The sequence below is a fragment of the Cygnus olor genome, chromosome 17 (assembly GCF_009769625.2).
Source record: "Cygnus olor isolate bCygOlo1 chromosome 17, bCygOlo1.pri.v2, whole genome shotgun sequence".
NCBI classification, from domain to species: Eukaryota; Metazoa; Chordata; class Aves; order Anseriformes; family Anatidae; genus Cygnus; species Cygnus olor.
Genome location: NC_049185.1, coordinates 8,834,535 through 8,862,376, shown reverse-complemented (window position 1 = coordinate 8,862,376; position 27,842 = coordinate 8,834,535). Strand labels below are relative to the sequence as shown.

Below are 27,842 nucleotides of genomic sequence, written 5' to 3'. Positions count from 1 at the left end.
CAGCACACATCCCCATCCCCCCAAAAGCCACATTTCAGCTTGTGAAAAGTCAGCTTGAAGAAAAGTCGCTTGTAAAACAGTGCGTGCACATGATCAGCTGAGAACAGCTCTATTGCAGAATTATGTTTAGCTATCTCAGAGTTTACTTTCATGAAAATCTAATCCCTGTTCTCTCAGTAGGGCTGTCTTGGCTCAGTGCTCTGATAACCTTGCTCTGAATCCAAGTAGTTGCAGCTCAATACTTCCAGTACGTATGTTGTTTTGTTAGGTGTATGCTGAGCATTTTAAGAAGTACTGCAGTCATTAACAAACAGAATTTCAATCTGCTGTCATCTAGCCTTGTAGATGTGGGTACCTTTTACTTGTCTGCTGTTAAATCCCCACCTCATGTTTCATACTGTCTTCCAGGTATTATGATTACTGGTATTACATATAAGTATACTGTAAAATAACATTCTACATCTTGCTTCAGCCAGTCTCCAATTAAAGAAGCTGAAGCTGAAGTCTTCAATCAAATAAAGTTAAATAAAACCATGTTTTCATTTTCTCCTTTGCATAGCGATATTCAGTCACATAGGCATATATCCAACTTTAGGGAAAGACATCTTAGAATGCCCAAAGGTTTTCAAAAGCAGAACAACAACAACCAAAAAAAAAAGTCTTTCACAAGACCCAAACAACCCCAAATACCAGGAATGCTGAAATGGCTCAGCCCCTGTCCCATTAATTCAGCCCTTGCCACTAGAATAGGGGTTTAAGTACTATATTTTTTCTCATGTTCGTATTTCTTATACGTTCCTTTGCATTTAGCACTGAGAAGACGCAGACTAAGAGAGAGCATACCTGAAAAACAATTGAATTCATGTCTTCAGGTTATAAATCTCTCCTATATCAGTTTGGATTCCCCAGGAAAATAACCAGTAAGAACTGTCATCCAGGCAAAAACGTCTCACTTTGTATGAAATTCCCACTTTGCCAGGGAAACTGTAGCATTATTTCAGTGTGACCCAACCTTGTTCCTTTCTATCCTTTTCCACTATATATTTCTTAGAAAGGTGGGGAATCACAATGTCATTCTGGCGCAAGTTTTCTGGATATACAAGCTTATATGAAAAAAAGCAATTTAAAATTCAGTCTTAGTACATCAGAATGTTGATGCCAGAATGCAACATAGCAAAAAAACTCATCCAATTTGATATAAGGATTTTTTTTGCCCTTCCTTACATACCCAGTATATTCTGTAGTAATTTCTTTTTTTTTTTTTTTTTTTTCTTTTTCCTCTTACTGTGTGTGGAGATGGCAAAGGTGAAACTGATGCAATTATTAAATACAGATTGTGTTTTAGATATTTTGCAAGGTTGCCTAAACCTTGGAATAGCTGATGATTTGGTAGACGGAAATAGATGAATCAACATGCAGTCATTTTTCAGAATGTTCAGCTATGAATTGGTGATTAACCTTTGAAGCATACTACAAAGAAAAGTGGCTGATTCTGTCTCATTGCCTTCAAATCAAACCTGCTCATCCTTCTATGCGACATGCTGCAGCCAAGACCAAGTTATTGTGTTCAAAGAACTATCAGCCTGAAATCCTTCATCTTATTCTTCATAATAGAAGAGACCACATATGCGTATAATCTGTTTCAGCTGAGCATATATAACATTTCTAGCACCTACAAGCTGATAATTTAGTGTCCAATTCACAACCTTCTGATGCATTTTTAAGAAAATCAAAAGCTGCTTAACACTGTGTGGAAAAATTACAGTTTGTTAGTATTGCCGCATTCCAGGCGTCTAGAAACTGTGCATTGATCTCTAACGTTGAATTTTTTTTTCCAATGCTCCATGTCAAATTCAGTAGATATCAACTTCTTCTAGGTGGGAATCGTTCTAATTGGCAGCCAAAGAAGTTGTACTGACAGTTCTGGACACTGATGATTAGGCATTGAACAGAACAGTGGGAACATCAAATATTGGCAAAAAGCACCATCACATCCTTTGTAAGGGGAGAAAATGCTATTTCATGAATAGCAGACTGATGATATTCTTCATTGGTACATGCTTTTTTTTTTTTTTTTTTTTTTATAATTTATTTCCTCAAAGCCTACATAAAGCAAACAAAAAATCAGGATTTGTAACAAAGTTTTAGGACTTGTTCTTTATATGGTGAGTTTTATAAAAGGAAAAAGCGATCTCAGTGTCAAAACATGTCTCCACAGCTGATGAAAGGGACATTGTCAATGCCATCTCTAAGTTTGTTCACTGCTTCCAAACCTCTGTAATGTCACAAAACAAGTGAGAAATACTCTTAAAATCCTGTAAGCCCAGGTTTCCACCCTATCAAGTGTACATCTGAGTCTCTAGTCTGCAGAACTCAGCCAGCTGAAAAGATTCACATAGCTGTATAGTATAAAAACAAGGAGAGCGTCAGTTTTCTGGAAAATATGTATTCCTTTTTGAAACCAGGAATGTCTACTACATCCAGAGGCTGTTGCTAATTACTTGGAATTAAGAAGAGGATGTGATCTGATTGAATGAAAGCATAGTTGGGAATGAAGAAACCTCTAAGAGCAGGCAGAGAAAACAGATCCATGAAGCTTGAAAACAAAATCAGTCCAAAACCTCTGCAGAATTAAAAATACCTGGATGCTTACATCCCACTCTAGGACCACGTCTGATGAATAACAACTAGCTTATACTGCCTGCCTCCAAAGATCCAATAAATAAATTCAGTTACGTGCAGCTTTTAGTGTGGCTTCTGTAGTTACTGATGAGTATGGGCAGAAGCCTTTTATTATGCATCAGACACCAAAGAAATTTGTTAACCCTTTTTTTGATCCACGTCTTTCTGAAACAATTTATTTAGAGGCTTTAAAGATGGAGCAAATATAACAAAGGGTAGAACTCAGAGTTCTTTACTAGATGATTAACCCTGATATGTGATGATAAAGAGTAGAAGTGAATCTGTCAATAGGCATACTGAAATGGTGTTCTAGGCTTTTCTATTGCTCATTTCGAAAAACAGAGATATGTTGTAGACACCCTTGATGTACCTGCTACGTCAAACTCAGTCTTCTGGGAGAGAAGCTATGGTGATGGATTTGCTTTCTACTTGACCTTGAAGAAGTCACTTGACCCTTGAGTAACCACACTAGAAAAACAGGTTAATAGAACTTTAATGAGAACTAGATGCTGTATCAGAACTGAATTTTCATGACTTCATAAATTATAGAAGCCCTATCCTAGCAGCAGAGGTGGCATCAAACTCTTATAATTCAATTTCAGTTGATGTTTCAGAATCCTGTTCCAGCATACAGAGACCCACTGGGAATCTGAACAACTTTTATAATTATTTTTTTTTGTTACATTTGAATATCAAATAATTCACTGTTTTGCTTCACACCTCAGATAAGGTCACTAGATCTGATTTTTCTTTGTCTGTCCCAGTGGGCAGTGGGTGGTGTTATACCCAAATATCCTTATTATGGCTAGGTACCACGTTTCATCCAGTGCGTATGTGGTTGAAGTACAGGACAGCTGAAAACCAGGCTGCCTTTCAGATCATGTCCAGCCTTGCTTAAAGCATTTTTTCCACCCGCTCACTGCTTTAAAAAAATATAATCAACCTATAAAATATTAAAGGCAACTGCTAAATGGCCTTGTCTTGCATTTGGTGAAAGATTTTCAAAAACATCCCATCCCCATTCTCTTTAGCAGCTGTTAGCAACTATAGCATGTAGAAGAATACTTTTCACATCTTTAAAAGTTATGTTTTTAATTTTGCTTCTCTAAAATATGAGCGAACACATGCACAAAAGCATGTAAACAAACAAACAGCAAATTTCTTAGCCTATTCGCCTTTCTTCTTGTCTGGCTGATACTGAAAGTGAATTGCTTGCTTCTTTGTCGACATGCAGGCATTGAGGCCTTTTACCTAGGAGCCACCCAGGCGGTATAGATACCCAGGACCCTTTCTGATAGCACCATATTTATTTTCTTCTTCTCTCTCCAGCATTGCTTGTTTGGGGAGAAAAAAAAAAAGACAGCCGTGGGTAGCAGATGGCCCGATGCACTCCAATACACTCACATCACATGCAAGGCTGTGCATAGGAACAAAGCCTGTCCTTCCAACCCATGACCTCACAAGCCCAGCACTGCCTTCTAAATTATTTAATTCTCAGATCAAGCTTAATAATGATGTGGAGGAGAATTTAGTTTTCTGATGAAGGCTTATATAACAGAGCTTACAGTACATCTACAAGCTTTGTTGGGGCTATTCAGCAGAGAGGTGAACACTCTGCTGCTCTGTTAATGGCTATGGGTAGTTAGTCATCAGGCATTAAGCAGCTGTCATGAATAAAATCTCTGCAGTCTACCAAGTTCTGAATGTACAGCAAAGTAGTCTGTACTACAGACAAAAATACTGCCTTCTGGACCAGGTGATAGGAGCACAAGATGTTTCAGTTTACTTTCATTTTATTTTCCTGAGAAACTGGCATTCTTGCAGTTTGGATCAACCCTTGTGAAACACCTGCTAGGTTTTAATTAAAATAAAATGGAATGCAGTTGCAGGAACAGGTGGAAGGAGAAGATGATATACCATACAGCTCAAATCCCTCCATGTGTTTGGAGACTTTGCAAATTCCCAGCTATCGCATCCATAAAACAGCTACGGAATGTGTCAAGGCCATTTTGATTGTGCACGCGAGTCTGGTTAAAAAGGCATCTACTTAGCTGGGGAACAGCAGAATGATAATATCCAGGCAGGCCTTACATTGCATGCAGGTAATGACTGGTGTAATGGATTCTCACTCTCGATGTACTACATGGCGATATTTTCCAGTTGTGAGAAGCTGATTCAAATCACTCACAGTAAAATGTTAGATGTCAAAACAAGAGGCAGACATCAAATTATATGAAGCATATGAGTGTGATCTTCAAACACAGTAATTCCTGACTACAATTCCTATCCTGTCCTGAGCTATCTCCCCATCATTTGTTGCAAAGAGCAGTCCACAAGACGCTTGGGGGTGTACACCTCTAGCCAATTGCTAAACACAGCAGGGCAAGATTAGCAGCTTCATTGCATATTTTGTTTAGGCACAGAAGACAAGCACAGCTCTTCAGCAGACCTCTACCTCTTGAACTAGGCATACAACTAATTGCCATCTGTATGTTGCAAAAAGTGGAAGGCAATGAAGTTGGGTCAGGTTCCACACAATTCAGGCCTTGGCATAAGAGAAAAACGTAACTGTGAAACATGCTCAGCAAGCAGCTGGTGTAAGAGCCAGTACTATGCTATCATTTATGAACAATTTAGGTTTTGAATGACCGAAGTGAACTTAGAGAGCTAGACAACCTGGCCCATTGCTGAAGAACTCTTAATACTGATTGCTTTATACTAGTTCTGTCCTTTAAGCATTGGCTTACGTGTTTACTGTCAGTGAGCCTGTAAGGTATTCATCCTTTGGTGGGTACTTTCTTCTAAAAACTCTAGTTCTAGAACAAAAAAACCAACCAAACAAAAAATTCTCACATGAAATACAAGAAACTCTCATTTACTTGAGGAGAAACTCAAGTCATGAACTTTTCCAACTGTAAATATACTACTGCAGAAGACCTTACAATGTTTTGTGTTCATGAGTAGATGGAAACCATTCACTATTTTCTGAAATACAATGCACAAAGCCTGATTTTTTGCATTCAACACAAGAAGAGTCCTTTAAGGACTAAAGATTTTTTTTTTTTTAAGTTCAGTTCAGTGCCAAAGACTATGGGAAGAACGCATACTGTGCTACATTCAGAAGAGCTCCTCATTTCAAGTAACTCCAAAATTGTTTTGCATACAGTATAACATAACAGATGGAGGTGGAAGTCTGAGCTGCTAGCTACCTGCTAGTTCTGTTTGCTGCGTGCTTTGTACAGGAGGTTGATTACAATTTGTTTTTACAGGTGATAACCAGTATTTTGAAATGCTCGACTCTGTAATTTGGTTGGAAAGATGACTGCAGTTTGCATCTTGGTTTAGAAAAAAATCAAACAGTGGTATTTTAAACAAAAACTCTGTAGAAAAGCACATGGAACTTCAGGGAAGTTTCCCTTTCCAAGGGATGCAAACCAGGCCACCGGCGATGTGTTAAGAGGCCTGATGAGGCAGCAAACCCATCAAATCTGGGCTCATAGTTGAAATGACTTCAGAATTTTAGAAATGGTTTGAAGTCAGCAGATGGTGAGGATGGAAGGACGATCCTGGTATAAGCCAGATGCCAACCTAACCCAAACACGTGCTGTTCCACCTAAGGGCAAGGAAGTAACTGGCTCCAATTACTTACAGCAGGTCATTCAGCATGTTTACAAGCATGTCTGTGCAATTTCAGTCCATGATATAATCCAGAAGCAAAGCAACTCAGAATGGCTGATTCTGACCTCCCATATTGAAGTCTATTTCCATAACTTTTTCTCAAATCTATTTCAATATGGAGTTTTCGCTTAATTCATGATTTTTGGGTAGTTTTTTTTTTTTTTTTGATAGGTTTCCCAAGACAAGGCAGGTTGTACCAGCAAAATGGGCCTTTGTACAGTTGCAGTCATGTTTTCTTTCACTCACACTGCAGTCTACATCTGTAAATCACTTTTTCCCTGGCAGCTACAGTGATTGATTTTCTACTGGTTGAAATGCAAAGAAGTAACGTTTGATCTGGAAAATCCATTTAACAAGTTTTTTAATCAGCTTATGCTGTCACAAAATGTGAGTAATGCACATTTTTACATGACATGACAGCAGGTTTATTTTAAAATGTGAATCACCTCCAACATTAAATGAGAGAAGTTTCTCTCTCAAGAAACCTTAAAAACAATGAAGAAGTATCAAGTGCTACAGCCTGGTAGGAGTTCAGCTCCAAGATAAGCATCTTTAAAGATCTGGGCCTGTTTTAACCAGGTTCTTCAATGTGCTGAGCTGTCTGCATCTGCTATACTCATGCATGCTTTGTATAACCACGATGTGATGACTTTGCACTCTTAATTGACTGGTGTGATATTTATGATACAGAGAGGAAAAAGAAGAAAGTGTTTTGTTCCTTTGCAGTCATTGGCCGTGATCATCTGCAAAGCCAGGTGCTCAAGAACACTGAAAATCAGTTAAAAAATGGTCGTGTGGCAAGAAAGTCCAGCCCCAAGTTTCTACGTAATGTAATTACTCTTCTTGTCACATGTATCTGATACTAATGCAGAATTTCAGTTATTGGTGTCCACATTTCCCTTGGCTAGCGCTGGTAGTCTAGACACTCCACTGTCATTTTCCTCTGGTTCTGAGGAGCAGAAAACTAACACTTCTGCATAGTAATGAAAAGCTGTGCTGTGAAACAAGACAGCAGCATGAATAGGTGCAGCAGAAATCCTAAACGTGGTTGCAAGATGTTGTTTTCACGATACTACGTTTCTACACATGCACATAAGAACTTCAGCTACTTACATTTAAAAAATAAAAAGAAAACCTAGATTTTTAAAGCCTCTGAATGTACGTGATTTCCATTCTGTAATTCGTTCCCCTGAGCACTTTAAGCCTATGGTCTGACTAGATTAAAACAGAAAAATGCGCTAAAATCTATTGGCTCTTTGATGTTAGAAAAAAATATACTTTTGGACTCTATTTGAATACACAGTGTTTCTTAGTGGGCAAGTTCTGGGATGTGAGGAACACAAAGGGTTGCAAACATTTCACAGGTCAAAAACTAACTAGTACGACTGAAGTTACTTAGGATACTTTGCCAGAGAAGATTTTATTCCCTTCTCTCACCCTATCAGGCAAGTTTGGTAAGCTTTCCTCTTAAATACTTTATTGCATAGGCCTCGAGACATCGTTTCCCATTTATAACCTGTCTCAGTCTGTGCTAAAGCCTTCCATGCATTGCCTGTGCTCTTCTTCCAGTCCCATTCGTCGCTTCTCAGAGACGAGCTTGGAACCTGGAACATATCACGCAGGTAGCTCCTGGCTTCCCCAGCGAGCTCAGCATGAGCTTTACTTACACCACTGCAAAGAAATGTCTTCAACAGCTTCAATTCCCAAACCTAACACTTCTTTTTACTAAATCAGAACAGATTACCCTACTTTTTACATCCTAGTAATTGTCCATTAATAAATCCTGCTCCCACTCAGCCTTATCCTTCAGTTATCCAGCAGCATTGCTGGTACCAGTGAGATTCAATTCCGAATTGCTCCCAGGAGGGCAATAAGAAGCAGGCAAGCAGATGAAACTTTTGCCCTTGGCTGGCATCAGTGATAATAGTAAGTGGTAATGTACTGACCTACATCCGTCTCCTCAAGTGTGATCTAAACAAAGCCTTGAATGCCAATACTCCAGTCCGTCTTTCAGCCCCAGTCTGTTCACAAGCATCAAAATATCATGTATTCAGAATTAGTGTCCCCCCCCCACCCACCCCGAGCCACTGGGGTTGGGATCCAGGAAAACCATATGGGGTAAGTAAAAAAGCCAACAGTTTCTGGGCTAAAGAAAAGGCTACTTTGTTTCTGCTAAGTAGCTGCCTTACTTATCTGCTTAGCCAGTTACCTTCCTGCTTACCAATTAAAATTGCTGATGTTGAAGCAGCCTCAAGTAAGAACCAGTTTAATATTTCCCCCCCCATTTGTACCAAACATAAGAAGCACCATACTTTGAGGCCTGGATTTACACTTCTGCTCAACCTAAGCTATCCCTTGTCCTGTGGAAATTACAACTGAAACAAAAGGAACTTCACATTTGTCTATGGCTTAGAGCTGTTCCCAAGCCCTCTCGTGGTGCTTGCTGTCACCTACACTTCAGAAGCATCAAGTCACTGCAAAGATGCAGAAGGCGAGCTCTGTCTGTGAAACATGCTCAGGGAGAGACAGTTCCATGTTTGGGCAAGCATTGATGGAATCCAGCATCTCTGTGCCTCCAGTGCTTCATCTATGTTGCAGAGAACGCAAAAAATACAGAAAGTTTTTTTTTTTAAAATACTTCCCCCCCCCCCCAATACAAATACCTTTCTCTCCAAAGGATTAGTTTTTCCTTTTTTAAAAAATAAGGATTTTTCAGCTGTTTAAATATTTACATTGCTTATAACCCTCTTCTTTGTCACCCCCTTAGGCTTACAGTCCAGTCCCTCTCTCCATGAGGTTATAGCAGCTTTCAAAAGAAAACCTTTAACGGCATACTAAGGCCTGCACGTTCGTGCTGGTTTCCTCAAATCTGTTTGTCCCAACCAATACAAGGACACATGACGACAAATCAATTTTAGTTAAAAGACAACTTCATTTTAGACTGTATTTATCTAAAGGACTGAGAATAATCCTGATTTATAACTTTTTCTCCCCTAAGGTGCTAAATAACTTATATGATAAACATTAAATATTGCATGTTCACAAAAATCAGTCTGTTCCATTCTCAGACTGCCACTAGATTTTTTTATTTAAATTGTTGAGAATCCAGAAAAGTCACAAACTGAGGTCTGAAACGGGGAATTTTTATTTTATTATTTTTTTAAGCAGAGGGATTATAATAAGGAGATATTTTCTTCAGGGAAAAAGTTTTGTAGCAAGTGTCACCCATTTGATCAGCATGCTGCTTTGTTAAACTCTACTCCTTTAAAAAGGCTAACAGAAATAATTTCTTTAGAGAATGCACACAATGATAAGCGCAACAGAGTTTTAGATCTCCAGTGAATGTGCTTATCAGCCACTTTCAAAGGGCATGGAAATGAACTAACTCATTCTACTTCATCAGCAGATTGGGAACAATTCAAACACTTTGGCCCTGCACACATCAGATTTGCACATCCATGGTGAAAGGAAGGGTTACAGCAGCATGCATTTGGATTTCTTTTCATACAGTTTCAGCAGGGCTTGCAACTTGTTTTCTATCTGCTTTGCAGCATCTCATAGAAAGGATTCTTTTGAAAAAGATATTGAAAACTCAAACTCATGACCAATTTATTTGTCCACCTGACTGGCGCTAAAATACCACTATTTCAAACCATGATATTTAGGGAAAAATGACAGAAACAACCCATGAAGAAGAATTTATCAAATGTTATTTTGAACAGGATTGCATTTGCTGTAGAAATGCCTTACTCTTGGAGAAGATGAGGGGGCACAATTCTCTCTCAAGCTGCACATGATAGGTATTGCCACCACTACAGTTGAATGTATGGTCGTAGATTTCTTTGGGCTAGTGCTATACTAGCTGGTCTGAGTACAGAAATGGAGTGCAGTAACATTTTATGTTCTTAATTTATTCACTTAAGCTCCAAGCAGATTTTACAGCAAAAGCAGCTTTCTTCCTGGCTCTTGACAAGAAGTTTCCCCTTCCAGGATACTATCTCTCTTCTTCTGGCCCACCGCTGCCTTGTCTTCACCACTATTTGCCCCAGTTTCTGTGGCACATGTTAATTCTATCACCTACTCTTCCAACAGACTGTGTTTGGAGGACTGCGTGCATTCAGTGGCATTCCAGACAAGCTGACTGTGATTATCTGGCTAATTTAATTTTTCCAGACATTTTCTGCAATTTTACCCCAGAGCATTCACAATCATTTCACATGTATTTGTATCCAGAGAAGAGATTAAGAACCCATGAAAAATTCAAGTGTTTGATGCTCCCAAAGATGATCTCAAATTGCGAAGCTTTCCCAGTGAAACTACTTTATTGGCTTTGGCACAGAAGCCTGCAAGACTTACTGCAGAAAGTATCACCCTATATATTCATTTAAACTAAAGGTCATGCTGAACCAAGCAAAAAAGAGATGACAATCAGTGTGAAAGTGGTACAGAGACCACCCACTCCACCATAGAGAGGACCATTCTGCCAAAGATTGCTGTATTTATGTGATTTTCTCCCTATTGAATACCACCATTCACTCTCTTCACATATTTCCCCCAAAGACAGAGCTCTGCTCACCATTTGTGTTTATATACCAAGCTCTATTTGCCTTAGATGAGTCCTGGCAAGATCTTACGATCAAAGAATAGTTAGGATAGGACTTGGAAAATAGGTTTGTAATTTATTAACCACTGCTCACGTCCTCTTCAGCTTCACTGCTAGCATGTCACTACTCCAAGAACTTGGCTTTTACTCCATGGTGTCAGTAAGAACACTTCTGAAGGGCTTTGAAAAGGAGAATGATGCTTTGCATTTCAAAGTGTTAAATGAAAACATGTAGAAGCCACGGACAGCTATTAGACAGGCTCTATTTACCACTCATTAGCACAATGCTCTGGCAGGAATCTTCTCCATGCATTTAAGCCCACTGTAACCCTTGTAACACTGTGGTCTTCTCTAGGCCCCAGTGAAACCAGAAAGCCTAGCAAGCAGAAGCTATAGCCACACACCTCCACTGCAAACCCAAATGTTCCTCCATCTAAATTCAGGCACAGCCAGTAAAATTGTCCCCATTCTGGGAGCTAAAAATACAACTAAGTGCTTAACTTGCAGTTGCCTGCATTTTAAAGACTCTCGCTTTTTCTCTTCTTATAAAAGAAAATTGTTGGTCCTCTGCCTCTCAGCTACTTGAAATAGGGCAGGCTCTGTGGAAAGCGCTCTGGTGAGGCAACCACAGCCAGGCTAGGGAGCTGTGCATGTCTGGACATAATGTTTTATTGGTCAGTGCTAAATATCAACCTTGCTGAATCTGGTATTCCACAGCTGCTTGCAGTATTACTGTGATGCAGCAACCTTGTAATACCTATGTTACTACTTTCAGCACCTGCCTCAGTGTGTAAGCTGGGCTTATTTTACTGAAAAAAACTGTCAGACAAGATAACGTGCCATTACATTCTGCCTTTGGGATGCCACAGAGCTTTATTTATTTATTTAAATCTATCAGAAGAACATAGTACATCAGCAGACATGAATTCCTGCATGCAATGGCTCTGAATGGAGACAGTACTGCTTTATGGATGTGGTTGCATAAATATTTCCGATCAACTCTTATTACTCTTTGCTACCCAGTTCTCCACAGACAAGTTATACCTGTTCCTCAAGTATCTTGTTTTGGAAGTGTTGCTTTATTATAGGGGCCTGATTAAGGCTTACTGAAACTAATGCAAAAGTTTCCACTGACAGCTTCCTTTTTGCTGGGTCAATTTCAAGCATTTTAGCAAGAAACCTGCCCATTTATATAGCCTACTGTCTAATCTTGGAAGAATACTTTTGCAACAAGCAATAATCAGCCAATCTCAATATCTCACAATATCTAGTGAATGAAACTCGTAGTTAAAACCTTTATAAAAAGCCCTTAGTACCATTTAGTTCTTACAATAGGTTTTTTTTTTCTTTCCTCACAAAGAAAAACAGAAGAAAAAAGATCTTATAAGTCTATAATCAAAAATAGAAAATGCATCCTTGTAGGAGAGTTGCAAAGGAGACAGTTTTTCATGCAATGAATATAAGCACAAGTTCAGAATGCAAGCAGTCACAAGAAAAATCAATGTAAGGGCTGAACACTTCTCTTGACACTTCTCCTTTTTCTGAATAGCTCTCATAAATTAGTTTTTAGCTTCTTGGAGTGCTTTGCTTCACAGAAGATTTAGAAGTGCCTGGATCCAACATTCCAGTCACTCCCCAGAAGATAATGTACTTGCTCATCCACAAAAGAGTTATATAGAAAGCAAATTTAAAAATGCAAGATCATATCAAATCAAGGAGAGTCAGTCTTAAATATTAATGTCTTACGTCATAAAGGTACAAAATGATAAAAACCACTCCCTATAGGAAATTGAAAAAGCAGCAACTTGGCAAGCAATCGAGAAAACCATAGTCCTATAGTTTATAGGTCTGCTTGAACTGGCTCAGCAGAGGGTTGAGGCTCCTATTCCATAGAGGATGTAAATGTGTGTCCAAATCCCATGGTTTCTAACTGGATACAGTCCTTGCTTACATGTCCTGTGTCACAAGGGTGCCAGGAAGGTGAACAGAGGGATCAGCTTTATAGATTATTAATGTGGACAGCCCTGAGAAGCAAGAGCGGTCTTTGTTCCCTCTTTGCAGGCACCAGCAGCTTGTAATAGCTATCAGGGACTGAAAGCAACACACTTGTTTAGTAAGGCTCCCTAAAGTCCCTTTTCCATGCTGGAGAGTCCTTCCAGGGCAAGTCCTTCTAATTTTCTACTAGTCGGTGCCACACCAACATTAGCTTCAGACTAAATTTGCTTCTTACCACTTCAGTCAACAGCACTGGACAAGAACTGATCACTGCAGGGGATTCCAGCTTACACAGCTGGCCATCTCTGGTCCTGTCCATCTCATTAATGCAAAGCAGGAACTTCATTTTTCCAAAAGCCTGAGCTGCCACCACTCTTCCTCTCTTATTTTCATTTCATCATGGTTGAAGTTTCTTTGTCTTACCACAAATGATTCTTTGCTTTTACAAGAATCTCTCATTACAAAAGATTCCCCTCTCTCCTTCAGGCACATTCATTATTAGGTAGTTAAAAAAAAACAACAAAACCCAAGTGCAGCGTGCCAGTCAATAGTGAAATTATGAGAATTGTAATCTACTCTCCCCGCCCTAATGAACTGATGAGTAAATAACTGTCAGGCCATTGCACTGAGCTATTGATCGTGGCTTCCCACAGAGCTGATATGCTGCATAGGTACCTGCTGCTAAACAGGAGGGATCAATATGGGAAACTTCTAAGAACACTAAAGAAAGATTTCAGGTTTTTTTTAGATGCTTTCTCACATACGCTGGGGCAGCACATCCTCGCTGGATCAATCTTCACTCAATCTTGGTTGTTAGATCACACTTCCCACCCTGCTTTCTGTGTTTCACCTTGGAAAGGTTAAACATGCTATGTAAACAGGCAGTCCCCTGGGACAGAAAAGGCTATTTAGCAAGAAGTGCAGTTTACAGCAGATATTAAAGCAGGTGGCTGAGAAAGTTTCACCTGCAATGGGTGCCCCAGAGAAAGTTTCCTAAAGGATTTAAGCCTTACCTTCTTCCTCCTACACAACACAGCCATCATGTCACACGCATTGGCTTTCTACTTTGCCAAGAGTCACATTCAAAATTGCTTTACTTCCAAAAGCTTTGAAGGGTCTTCTCCACTGAATGTCATGCTGTGTCGCTTCTCTGTTCTCCACTCTATCATCCTTCATTTAGTACCAACCATTCAGGGCAAGACCCTTATCTTCTACTGCATTTTTTTTTTTTTTTTTTTACACCTTTCAAATCTCAGTTGAAAAAATTCTTTCCGCTTCTAGAATTCAACTTACTAATTTTTTTTTGTCCTCTGATCCTTTTACTTAGATAGTCCAGTTTTCTCAAGACCTCTCATAGCTTTTGCCCTCAGCTCCTTGAAGCTAGGTACAGACAGATATCAGCCTTGAATGTCAATTCTGAAGTTTCTGGCACGGAACCTTTCATTAATTTTATGAAGTTACTTTTCATTTGAACTCTTGTATTTTTACCTTTTTTTTTTTAAGCCCACTTACAGTAGTTTGCCTTTTAAAAATTTCCAAGGTGTGAAAAATTGCAAGAGTCTTACTTCATCTGGAGATCAAGAAAATTCAAGTTCAGGGAAGTTCTTGAGAAATGTTAAATCCAATTCTTACACTGTTTTACTGTAAAGATAAGACTTAAATGCTATGTGGTTATCATCTGGTGGACTCACAAGTAGATACACCCGAAACTTAAAGTGGAGAGCGCACACCTTCAGATAATTAGCTAGTGACTCCAGTCCCTATTTGATATTATGCCTAAATCAACAACACATGGAAGCATGCTGTTCTCCTTCCTGCAGAGCTGACACTCTGTAAACACAAGCCATAAGATTTGTCTTAGATTTATGTATTGTATTTCAGGATTTCTCTCCGTGAGATGAGAGGACTATCATCTCTATGGACTAGCAACACCAACACACTTAAGTTGACCACAAGCTTTCCATCAGAAATGGAAAAGTTTTTTTTTTTCTTCAAAGGAATGAACAATTTGGATAGAATTTTCCAAATGAGAGAATCCAAGAAAATTTTGGGGGCTTGTCAAACAGACAACATTGTAGTTTTGAAACACTAAAAGCTTTTGCTGGCATAGAGAGCCCTGATGCACTACACTTATTTTCAAGATAAATTGGTTACAAAGTTTAAGTCAGCACAAATTTCCACTTTGATGCTTAGATCTATAGTAGAAAAAAACTTTCAGAACAAAGTTTTCCACAGGACAGAATTTATATTCCATGTACTTGCTGTAACAATTCTTTTAGGCAGGTACATATCTTCACAACTAACGTCATGGCTTTTTTGAATTTCTTATATGCTACGGATATTTGGCTTTGTCACATACTTCATAAGTCTGTCATTGCAAGAGTTATTTTCAGTAATGTCAACCTTTTCCTGTTCAAACACAATACTTAATGATTAAACAGGGAAGTGGATTAGACAAGACATTCTATCCCTTCCTTTTACACTGCCTCAAATTGGTTTATCACACAGAAGATCTTTTCAGCAGATAGGTACTTGTCTCCATTAACATGCAGCAGAGGAAATTTTAAAAGTGATCCAGGGGACATGCGGAGCTCTTCACTTTAAACAAACAACAAGAGAGCTCTACATTCAGTTCAGAAAACAGGGAATAAAAAGAAAGCTTAGACAAGGTAAAAGGGATAACAGCATATAGAGGATAAGTTGTCAGGAAAGAAGACCTTGAAGCAAAGCATATTTTGTTCATTTCAATAAAAAACATGAGATTCTACACAAGATGGAAGATTATTGTTTTCTTCTCTGACAGATTCATGTCTATAGCTTTTTTAAAATTTATTTTTATCTAGCTGTACTATAATCAATTCCCTTTTTCAGTCTCTCCTCCTAACCTATAGATCTCAAGCCCCAGAAGCTAACATTGAAGGTACTCAGGAGATGCTGTCAGCTCTGAAATAAAGAAAAAACTGGAAGCTGTAAGGTATCTATGAAATGAACAATGGACTACACAACAGAATGACCCCAAAGCTATTTCACAGAGCCAGAGTCCAGGCTGTTAAACTTGATATAAACAGCTGGATCACAAAACAAAAAGTCTTGGTTCTGAAGGGACAATTTATTGCAGTCAAGGCTCCCAGCATATTACTCAAGCCATGGATCAAAAAATTTAGGACATAAAACACTCTAAGGCCTAGTAACATTCAGTGCTTGTTGTAAGTAGACATTATTAAGACTTCAGTGCCTGAATTAAGCAGACAGATCTAATCACGCAAAGTACGATCTCAGCATCTACTAATCTAGGAGGGATACACCCACATTTTCTCAAGGAAAAAGAAAGTGATATATGATCACAGAGAACAGGAGGAACCCACTAAAAAAGACAACCTCTCCTTGCTAAAAATCTTAAAAAGAAAAAAAGTGCAGCTAGTCACAGACCAGGACCTTCCTCAACATTAGAATCTCGCCAGGTTTTTCTTCACATTTCATTTTGTGGGTAACCTTCCACATGAGGCAAATCTTAGAGAGTGCCTGTGAAAGTGATAATCGATAACACTAGGAGGAAAGATTAAAGAACTGATATAATACTCCCCCCCACTACCTTGGGACACGGTGCTGATAGACAAAGAAGCACAAAAGAATAATCCCCCAGACCAAAAACTGGATATGCAGGGGAGAACAAAAGACTCCTCTGTATTTGAGATGTCAGCTGGCATACACCAATCCTATAGCTAGTGCTTGTAGCCAACATTAATCAGAGCTGCAAGACGGCAGATTAAAAATGCTTAAAAACCTACAAAGTGCCTACATGAAGGCACTTGGACAGCATATAATTATGCCGAGAAACTCATTGGCCACTGGACGCTCATTAAGGCTGAAACCATCAATCACAGTTGAAGAAGGAGCGGACATCTGACAGTTATATAATAGTGCAGATGACCCTAACACTTGAAAGGACCATTAAATCTCCACTTTCTGGTCTTAAGCCAACTGTTCATGACTAGACATTAGGATGAAAGCTTTAAGGCACAGAAGCAGCAGCCTCTTCCTAATGTGTGAAGGAATTTTCTTCTGGAGTACTTTGTTATCAGACTAGTATTCTTACCTATAATCAGTATATACTAACTAGATGGAGGCACGAGTTGGCAATTATTGCATCTGTGAACAATTTCTGCAAATTCTTGTTAATCCATTACGACATTATTCCTGGTGTGTACTAGCTGCTGCTCAAACAGGCATAGAAACTGTATTCTGCATCCCCTTGTATGGTAGGCAGGTATTTAAGTACAGTTTCTGCCTTACTATACACACTACAAGAGCCCCCAGCGTCTTCTGCAGACTTCCATGACCCCATTCTAGGAGTGCAAGTTCTGATGGCTTGTGCTAAAGTGAAGTTGTGAATTGTGGTAATGAGGTCTCTCCCCTCCTTTCCCCCAGGAACTCTTGTAGACTCCTTTCCAACTGGAAAGATCACAAGATAGGAAAGGTTAGTGGGCCTCTTTCTTGCAGGACTGGCTGCAATCCAGGCCCAAGCATCTGCTGGGGAGCTCGCTATTGCTCTTTTCATATCAGATTTGGCTGGAAAATCTGGTAACAGCTGCATAAGCTATGTTTGTGATCCATACAATTAATTGGCAACTGGCAAACCTGTCATTGTTCATCACTAGGTGACAGCAACGCACTTCTGTGCATGCCTTGGACTGTTACCAAGGGCTTGACTCTGAGCAACCTCGTGTGGTTCCTGTTTCCCTGCCATAATCATAGCTATATGGGAAAGCAAGGGAAATAACATGCACTTGGGGAGATAACTCTGCATGGATGAGGTGCCACAGTCCTAACAGGAGAGAAGGCACCAGCTCAGTAAAACACAAAGTAAAACACTGGCAGGGGATCAGGATTGACCCAAAAGCAGATGTTGAAATCTGCTCCCTTCTCATCACCATGGGGAGTACACTCAGAAGAACTCAAAAGAACTGTTATATATATGGCTTTCCTACATCCTATGGCTCAAGTGCTGATGCTGTTGCAATATACAGCACAGACACCAAGAGCAGAGCAGCTTCTATGTGATACCATACATCTCATTACCAGAAACATACACGCTGTGCTGCAGGGAAAGGGTACCACAGCAGAAATGAAGTCTATGGTAGCATCTCCTGCCTCCTCTCCTGCTCCTGGATGCAGCAGTGTCCATCGGTTGCACTGGCAAGACCACTTGGGTACTACACCGTGAACAAGTCCATCAGGGGACTCAGCTGGTCTTGGACCCATTGGGTCCCTGTCCCCCATTTCGTCTTGCAGCCAGGCAGCTCCCAGTACAATGCCCTAAGGTGCTATCGCAGCAATGCAGAGAGCTGGGGAGAGCAGCAGCAGAAGTGAAACAGCAGAGGGCGAGGATATTTTATCCTGTCCTCCAGTAAGCAACTTGCACAATTTATATTTTCTGAAGAGGTTACAATTTAAAATAAAGAGTAGGTACAAGTGAGCCAACAGATGGAGATAGGGGTGAGGAGGAGGGAGGAAAGCAAGACCAAAATCCAAACCAAAGCAAACAGACTGGATGCGTGACCGATTCAGGGCCAAACACTACTTCAACTAGAGCAACTATCATTTAATCCTCCAATTTCTACAGGAATGCAGTCTAAATTTAGCAGCGTGCATACATATGTATGCCCACATTCACATAAATCTTTGGGTAAGAACAAGGAACATGAACATCTTCAGCTTCACTGAGTCTCCACCCCGCTGAATGTGGGGGGAAGAATAATTTCTTATTTATAACTGGTAGGTCATTTATTTATAAACAGTTTCTTCATACTCTTTTTTATTTCTCACTTGATATTTTGTCTTTGCTCTAATTCATTTATGATAATTATTTTAATTCTGAAGTTGGCTTGGGCGTAGGCAGTCTTACAGAACATAAATCAAGCTCTCAACCATTTAAGGTCATCAGAGACTCCATGGCAAGAAAACTATTTGTGAACAAGAGAGCTGCATTCTACGAGGAACCTACAAGGAACGGTTGCATCCCTGGATTGACAAAACATTAAACTGCTATGAGAGCACAGAGAACAGTTCAACTGAGAAACAGAAGATACTTGTGCCCATATTTCTTTTGAAAAAAATAAAATCAAACTCTCTGGATTATTCACCCACAGGCAACAGGGAACCATGCATTGTTTCTCCCTCGCTTTAGGATGATTATCTGGGTTTATTTCTCTCCAGAATGGAATCATCCACTAAAAAGCTAGTCATTTTTTTCTAGCCAGAGGTGCTCATCCTACCATAAAATATCTTTATTGATTCCTCATCCTTACAGGAACCAAACCTCTGGAAAAGAGCTTACTAAGGAAGCTGCCAGTTCAGACATTCACATTCACGACAGGAGAGAAGTGGAAGTAAGGTTTAGCATGGTAGCCATACTATGGACACTTAGGCTAGCAATATTAATATATAGAACTTCTCCTCAGTCATCAATAGTCCCACAATCTCTTGGAAGGTCTAATAGGGCCCAGCCTGACCCTCTGCTAGGCAAGATCTGGGTATACAGTTGCAGGAAGGGACAATGAAAAAAATACTCAAGGAGCAAAACTTCCTGTAAGTTGTTCAGCGTTAGCTTGACTGGCTAAATGAAGGGCATCTGGGCTATTCTCTAGAGCAGAAACAGATGAGGTTACAAAGAGTTGAGTCCTTGATTTTTATCTATATTTTTCCCCACTTTGTAAGGATTATTTTAGACCTTGTTCTACAGAAAATGAACTCCATCCCGGGATAGCCCCAATCCTCTTCAGAGCAAATCAGTTCTTCAGAAAAAAATAAACTATCCTAGACTCTCAACCAAATATAGAATTAAACCTGCAATTTACATCTAACAAAAAACCCTCTAAAATGCAAAGAACAAGTAGTGCTGCACTGAAGCACTGTTAGCATTATGCAGTGCAGTATGTGATCCCAAAGACCTACATCAAGTTGTAGAGCTCCTTCTTGCTTCTTCTACACTCCACTCCTCCTCTGACTGCAAACTTCCCTGCCCTATGTTCATTCACCTCCCTGCCTGCATCTAAACTCGGCCCTTACCACCAGCTCCTGGTCTGCGGGAAATTTCTCTTCCAGCAAGTGGCACTTGCTCCCCTCAGCCCATTCAGTATCTGGCATCGTGGAAAAAAAAAGTTTCTTAAGAAAACATGAGGCAATGACATTGTGCTTAAAGGACACTAATGATTGGTAGGGGACTGACTACTCCCTGTAATGAAAGGCTGTGCGGAACAGGCTTCAACGTTTGCAGCTCTTCAGGGAAGTGTTGTTGTTTTCCTTCTTTAAATAAATTTTGAAAAGACGACAGGTGAACTCCAACTGCAACTCCCTCTGTAGGCAATAAAGCATCTGATGGAATCACTGCACATCTGTGAGTGAAGTGATATGGATTAATCAACATACATCATCTATATGGAAAGTATTAAACCCTCCCTTGGACTGGTTTGCAGGAACATCCTCTTGACATTACTTTGATATTCATTTCTCTGCCTTTATTTGTTCCTTATCTGTTGGGATGATGGAGGAAGGTTAGAAAAACAAATTGCAGTGAAGAATTTTACTTCGGAAGCTACTTGCCCTAAACTTACCCAATGTAAATAAGGGTAGATAGCAGGTTAATTTTCTCCATTGGTTTTCATTCATGTGCCACTAGGGAGAACAGCTGGCATTTTCTTTCAATATTATTTTCTCCCCCTTAATGGGAAATGTAAAAAACTGACATTTTACAGAGAAAAAATTTGCTTTACCTTAACTCTCCAGTTAGGTTTCTAATTATTAAAAAGCCCATTTTAAAATCTGGAGAGGCATGATTCCACATTAATTTTGACAATATAAAAATGCATTTCAAATTTGAAATGGCTGAAATTAACAATGCTTTCCAAACTTCACTAGCCTGGAGGGGAAGAGATAAGGAAGATCAGCAAAGATAGTTTTTGATTTATAAGACTAAAGATATATAATCTTTAGCCAATAGAATATACTTAAATGAAATTTTATTAAAGCTCTCCAGACAAACATTACTACCTCTCCTGCTTCACCTCATTATTTGAATGAATTATAGGGTATATTAAGGGATACCAGTGTTGATGTTACTTCTTCTAGATGAATCTTCTGCACCTTAAAACTGCTCTTTGCCAATCTGGATCAACAAGTAGGCCTATTCATCAACTTACCCTCTGAAGTGTCCCTAATTCTTAACGTGGTTCAAGTGCCAGATCAGATCTTTCCCAATAAACCTACTCATAAATCTTTGTACATAAACATCTGTCATAGACCTAGGTAAACTGAAAGGAAAAGTAGATCCAGGGCCAGTTACTTGCTTTACTCAATTTCTCTTTATCAGTTCATCTCTGGGTGCCTACAGCTTGGCAAAGGCAGAGAACACTTTTGTAGCAGCCAATTCTGACTGCACTTGGAAAGGTTTACTACCACGACCTTTTCATTCCTGCACGAGGATGCAGAACAAAGCCAACAGGGAAGTGTTTTTGAGACAGAGACATGTACTGCATCAAATACAACTAGTAGCAGGACATGTTCAATAACAAGGATATGCAGGTGAGAAGAATGCCCAAGTCCAAATAGCAATGATTAGACCAACCAGAAGAGCTGGAAAAGGAATTTAGTCCTGTTAGAGACCACTGGTCAGCCTCCAATAAACAGGGTTCAGGGCTAAGTTTGATTTCTGCAGGCATTCTACTACTGCAAGGGCTGCAGGTACCAAAGCAGCTGGTGCTGGTAGTGCTGGAGAGAAGCCACTGGACACAGTAAACAGATTTATTTCTTATCTTCCCCCAGCTAATTCTTGTATATACTTTTCTGTTTAAATCAATGGGATCATTAGGAATGACTCGCTTATGGCAGGAGTTTATTAATATTACACAACAAAGAAGAAGAAATAAAGAGGACGCTAGGGAACATTACAGGCCAGCAGAAGTACACTGCTCCTTCTTGGGGGCTTGCTTCCACCGTACTGATAAATTACATCTCTATTGCTTGTCAGCTGCAGGATAAAACAGGGCATCTTTATTAGCAATGTACTCTAATTGGAATTTTAAAAGAAATTACTTGCTTAAGAGCTCACTCACCACTAATACGAATATGCATTACTTTGTTATAGAATGGAATGGAACATTTTAATAGTAACAGCCTATTTTGACTAAATTTATCTCTGTATCCTGACAGTGTAATCTTGCTTTAGCACTATGCCTGCCAGTTATCTTAAAATGGTAATTCTGTCTTCCAGTTCGGGAATAAAGCTTTAATAAAAATATTTATGGAACAATATTATTTTTCTTAATGATGCTCAAGTTGCACTGTCTCAATGTATTGTAGCTAAGCATAATACCACCCAAAACAATTAATTCTTCTTAATCTATCAGCAGTTGGACTTAACACATTAATAAATGACAAACTGGGAACACTTTCAGCAAAGTCACAGAAGTTAAGCCAGCATAAGTGAAAAGATGTACGCTTCACAAAACTGAAAGAAATGCACCGCAGCTGCTTGGACTACACAACCTTACTACCTTATGCTGCTACAGTCATATCTTCCTGATTTAAGTGCTCAAAGAGTCACTGTTTGACGATTCCAGAATAGTGACATTTAAAAGTGTGGCTGGGGGAAAATAAAGTAAAAACAGACATGAACCAGCAAAGAGACCATCCATCTTTTGCAAATGAGCAGGTGGAGAAACCAGTGCAGAATTACAAGAACAGACAAAAGAACCAATTGAGCAAACAAAGAACATATGGTCCAGAGACACCACTGCACCATCTGCCTCCGTTTGCAATGGAAATGGCAGAGTTGGGAATAAGGCTGTCTTTTGAGCAGTGGCTGGACTCTTCCCAGAAGGAATACTGCTCTCTGAAACAAGACATACTAGGAGGAACTACCTTTGTCTACTTAAGAAAAAAGCTCACATTCCAGCTTCTGGCTGCTCTTATCTAAAACTTTGCTATTTCGCTTCTGCCTGAATCTCATGACTTGCAAAACGTATCTGGCAGCCCCAGCTCAGAGATATCTTCCTGTTCTCTGAACACGTCAGCTGATTTTCTGTGCACCAGAGGTACAGCAATCTGCACGCATCCCTCCATGCTGACTGTACCTCTTCAGCAGCAGGCACAACAAAATACACCGCACCTGCTGACACTAAGTTCATCTTTAGTTCTAGGTAATGCAATTCACATGCATCTTGTATTGCAACCTGAACACACAGACCATAGACCGTAAGGAAGCAGTGAGCTTGTGTTGGAAAAGGAGTTTTAAGTACCCTCAAGGTATTATAGGTGTGATGTAGATACCTTGCTGCATAAACATCCTCCCATGCCTGTTAGAGACTGGTACATACTAAAGCATTTCGAATCCCAGAATACAGGAATTGCAATATTTTAAGCAACATTTAAACCTCTTTCCTTCACAGGAAAATTACCCATTGTTTAAGAACAGATTATTATTTTCCCAGTTTCTTCACATTCAATCTTCATTATAACCTGATCAATACATGACTCTTGTCCCCTTGCAATCAACTGCCAATACTTCCAGCTGCATGATCAATGCCTGTATTTCTAAAGCCTTTTACCATTTTGCTGTTAGTTACACTGTTCTGCACACCAGATCACCTACTGATGCAATCAAACTTTATGCACATCTGTTCCAAGGGGGGACCTGTTTTTCCTGGGAAAGATGAACTTTATAAACTGAGAAATTCATGAAAATACTCTCATCCTCATACCTATCAAAGCAAGTAGATTCCAAGCAAGAATTGCTTCATGCTGGTTTTATTTCAGAATTTCTGTTGGCAAGCACGGATGAATATTTACCAGATATGTAAGGTGGGCAGAAACCAAGTTTTTGTGAACAGAAGAAATGAAAGTGAGAAATACTTCTCTTAAAGGCAAAAATCAAATAATTATTTTGACATGTCTAAATGTTTCTGAACTCTGACTTGAATATTAAATAACTTATACTTACCACAGTCACCTAATTAAGACCACAGCAGAATTCTCTAAAGATTCAACTAGTTATTTTTCTTATTTAATCCTCTTTACCCCTTGCACTAACTGCACTAATAACAGAAGAAATAAGTACCACCATTGTCCTCCTATATCTGTTCTGCTTTCAGAACAGTTTCATTTTCCCCTCCTTTCTCTAAGAAAGAATTTCATTTCTAGTCACCGGTTTTGGTTCCAATTATTTCCATTACCTTTTTTTTAATAATAGGAAAAAGATGAACTCTAAACTAGTTTAACCACACAAGATCATCCTTAACTGTGTGAAGTTCTCAGCTAATTTCAGCACACACAAGTCTCAGGACTCAACTGACTTACCGTGCTATTTTCTTTCTGAATTGCTTCATTAAAACATGTTTTAAACAATACGGTTTATGTTAAACCATGAGGTTGGCTGAGAACAAAAGCAGTCAGCTTTTTGTGCATGTACACCTATGTGATGAACACAGCCCCTGTGACCAGTGTGAGCACTGTTTTAGAGTCAGAGGCACCTAGAACAATTCAACAACATTCTAGTCCATATGCAGGTCTTTCAGCAACATCCTTCCCCAACTTCCTCCAAGCAATGAATTTTTCTGAAAAAATACAGAAGCATTGCATGAAACTGGGCTAAGTCAGCCAAAGGCAGAGAAATAATTAATTTGCATTAGGATAGCATTACACCTAAGCCTGAGAACCACACTACAAGATGCCTCAGTACCAGCAGAGTAGTGCATCACGGCAACTATGCTCCTTCGAGGTCCAAAACAATGCTCAGAGCAGCTCAGTGGTGCACCAGGTAGAACTACAAAAGTACAGAGGAACTCACACTTTCAGTTGTGCTTTCTGGAGAGATGAGAGCAGCTCATCATGTAGTCACTCTGCTTTGAGTGCCACCATTCGGTATTCGTTTCTATTCACACACACTGTCGCTACTTCTGCTTAAATTTACAAGCTGTTACTGCAGTATCCTCTGCCTCTATTTACTACTTTTTCCAGACTAGGAAAACCCAACCATAAATTGACCTCTTCTGTCTTAGTTAAAGCAATTCTTCTGCTTTATAGTTACCCCAGGCAGCAACATTTAATCACCTGCTTGAATTTATTCATTTTCATTTAGGCACACTGCACCTCCATCACTGTAACTGATGTGGTCCAGGAAGTCATTTGCTCTAAATAGGGGTGAGTGTCCTTGGCATTTGTAAAGCAGTTATCCCCATCAGGTACATTCATTGAAATCACAGGGCAAACTGCTCGTTACAACTGCAATTCATACCAGGCTTAATTTCCAACATGATGTAAATGGAATGTATCGTGTTGCACCATAGAACAATACATTTACCTGCCTGGTTTTGAGGTTCATCTTCATTAGAACTTGTATTCCAAGGTTCGCTACAATAAATCAGTTCTACCAAGAAAAGATTCCAGTAGCAGCAGGTTTTCCAGTCTTCATTTAAACTCATCTCTACCTGTAATTAATGCTTCATCACTGTCCTTGAGGGAGAACATCTGTTTTTACAGCTCATGCTAATGTTCTGTTAAATATAACCATCTTCACAGTTCCCAGAAACATATTTGGCACATCCTAAACACATTGCATCAGATTTTTCAGACTACAACAGTTTTCCTAGCCTCCTTCCCCTCCCTTTGCAGATCCCAAGCAACAATTTTTTTCATTAACTGACTAGGAATTTACCATCCTACTTCCACTGCCTAGAGACATCTGAGCTGCAGTACAAGACCATTATTATTACGTTACCATTATTCTTAATTACACTAAGCCACAGTCACAAATAGCCCATGATATCACCATTACCATCACTGCGGAAAGCAAAGTGTGATGACAATTAGGAACGGGACACTAAGACTTGCGACAAGCATGCATTTCTCCTACGTTTTTCTTTCCTTATTATAAAATACTGATGCTTTCCCTGATCTCTACTGTTTTCTGGGAGATGCTTAACACTCACATCCCATCAATCCCACTCCACAAGTTGCTGTTAAATTCAGGTAAGGTCACAGGACTAACATCTTCAAAAAAATCCAAGCCTACAAAGATTATAGGAATATTGAACATGTGAAACATGCTTCATTCGCATACGTGATAGAAAAGAGCACGTGCTCCAGGAACTGTTGGTCAGAACATTCTGGGCTAAGCCAACATATCCATTGTCAAGACAAATTATTTTTTACCTGCGAAGTGAAAACAACTGGCAAGATAAGATAATTCTAATGATCAGAGATTGCAAAGGTGACAGTCTGAGAATCAAATAATCATATTACCAGCAGAACCATTTTAAAGAACGTATAGCTGAGTAGTTTGATAAATAGCACCTCATTAGCAGAAACTCAAAGTGCCAGAGGTTAGTGAGAGTTAGAGTCCAGCCAGATTTGTAACAACATTTCCAAATTAAACCCTTCATTTAGAATATTCAGACAAAGCAGAAGGTGAGTTTTCCAGCTCCTGTACATTTGTTACCCTAATCAAGTATCACCCATCATTTTCTCTCCAGTATTCCACAAAAAGAAAGATTTTCCCTCTCCCCTCTCTATGCATACAATTTTCTAGTGTTTTCAGGTAAAAAGCTTTAATTGTTAGTACGTGGCAAGCATAAGCATGGGAGGATTTGCACATCTGATGTTTCCTAAAGAGGAAACAAGCCCTGCAATCCAATTAGCTGCCTTTGATGGTAACCTTAATTTCTAACCTTGAGTAAAACTCTTTCAAGTAAGCCATTATGTGCTCTGAGCTCCCACTGTGCCTGGTATTTATTTGTCACTGTCAAAAATGCCAGAAACTAACACGTTACAACTCTGAAAGTTTAACAAGTAAGGGTATTATAGATGCTGCTAATAGCTGCAAAAGTGTTCAGAATCTCGTTCCAGGCTTCTTTTAGACTCATTGTAGACTTAGCACAGACAAGGATAATTGAGCAATCATATGGGAGAGATTTTTGTCATGGAAGAGCCTGTTATGAATTCAGACACCTAAGAAAGAACAGGAGAAGCTAAGAAGATCTTGAGTCCTAACCTAACAACGGATCAAAAAAACACCATGCAGTCTCCCATCAGTGGCCACCTAGCCCACCAACCAGTTCCTCCTCCAGAGCCTCAAACTGGTTTGGCTAAGCCAGCTAGCAGACAGGTACATCAGACAGATCTGAAAGAGCACAGGAAGGAAGATGTTAACCTATTGTCTCTTAACAAAGAAATCTGACTGTTTTAGAATTAGTGAAAGCACTTTCTGCTTCATTCCCTCAGAAATTCAGATCTGACTCCTCTCCGTTACACCACCACCCTACAGGCCAGCTTTCCTGAAGCATTACACTATTTTACTTCTATGAGACAAAGTCAAGAGACCTCTTAAGCATAACGAGTTAAACAAAATGAAATTACCCTTCTCTGTAATTTCAGAAGGCTTCTCTCTAAACAAAAACTCTTCACCAGCCTATAAGCCATACAGCAGGAAAAATGCTATCTCTCCGCCACCTCCTTTTATATGGTAAGGGCACCTGCTTACCAAATGCTAATTGACAATAATTAGTTATCAATTACAAAAATTTCCATTTTCACCTGTTTCACATCAAAATCCCCAGCACTTGTAGCTTGTCCAATTACACTGTTCTAACTAGCAAATAAGTTGACCTTGTGTTTGAAGTTAATTCCTGCCTTGCTGACTTTTAAATTCATGAGTCTTTGCGACGTGCAGTTATAGACCTGTCTACGTACAGTTTCTCTAGTAAACTTTTCCCAGTTATTATTTTAGAACTCATATAAACATGTTTTTAAGTAGTGCATGTTTGCTAAAATATTCTGTTAAGTCATAAGTAGTTGCTATAATTAAAATGCCTTCCTAATGAGGACAATTCCT

At 39.4% G+C, this 27,842-nt stretch overlaps 1 long non-coding RNA gene across 2 annotated transcripts in view; it reads right to left on the bottom strand.

The window, feature by feature from the left end:
* Positions 1 to 27,498, bottom strand: part of LOC121079796 — a 65,605-nt gene extending 38,107 nt beyond the window's left edge. For both annotated transcript variants that reach the window (XR_005825176.1, XR_005825175.1), the window contains exon 1: positions 27,368 to 27,498. This is a non-coding gene — a long non-coding RNA (uncharacterized LOC121079796). The remainder of the gene's footprint in view (positions 1 to 27,367) is intronic.
* Between the last annotated feature and the right edge of the window lie 344 nt (positions 27,499 to 27,842).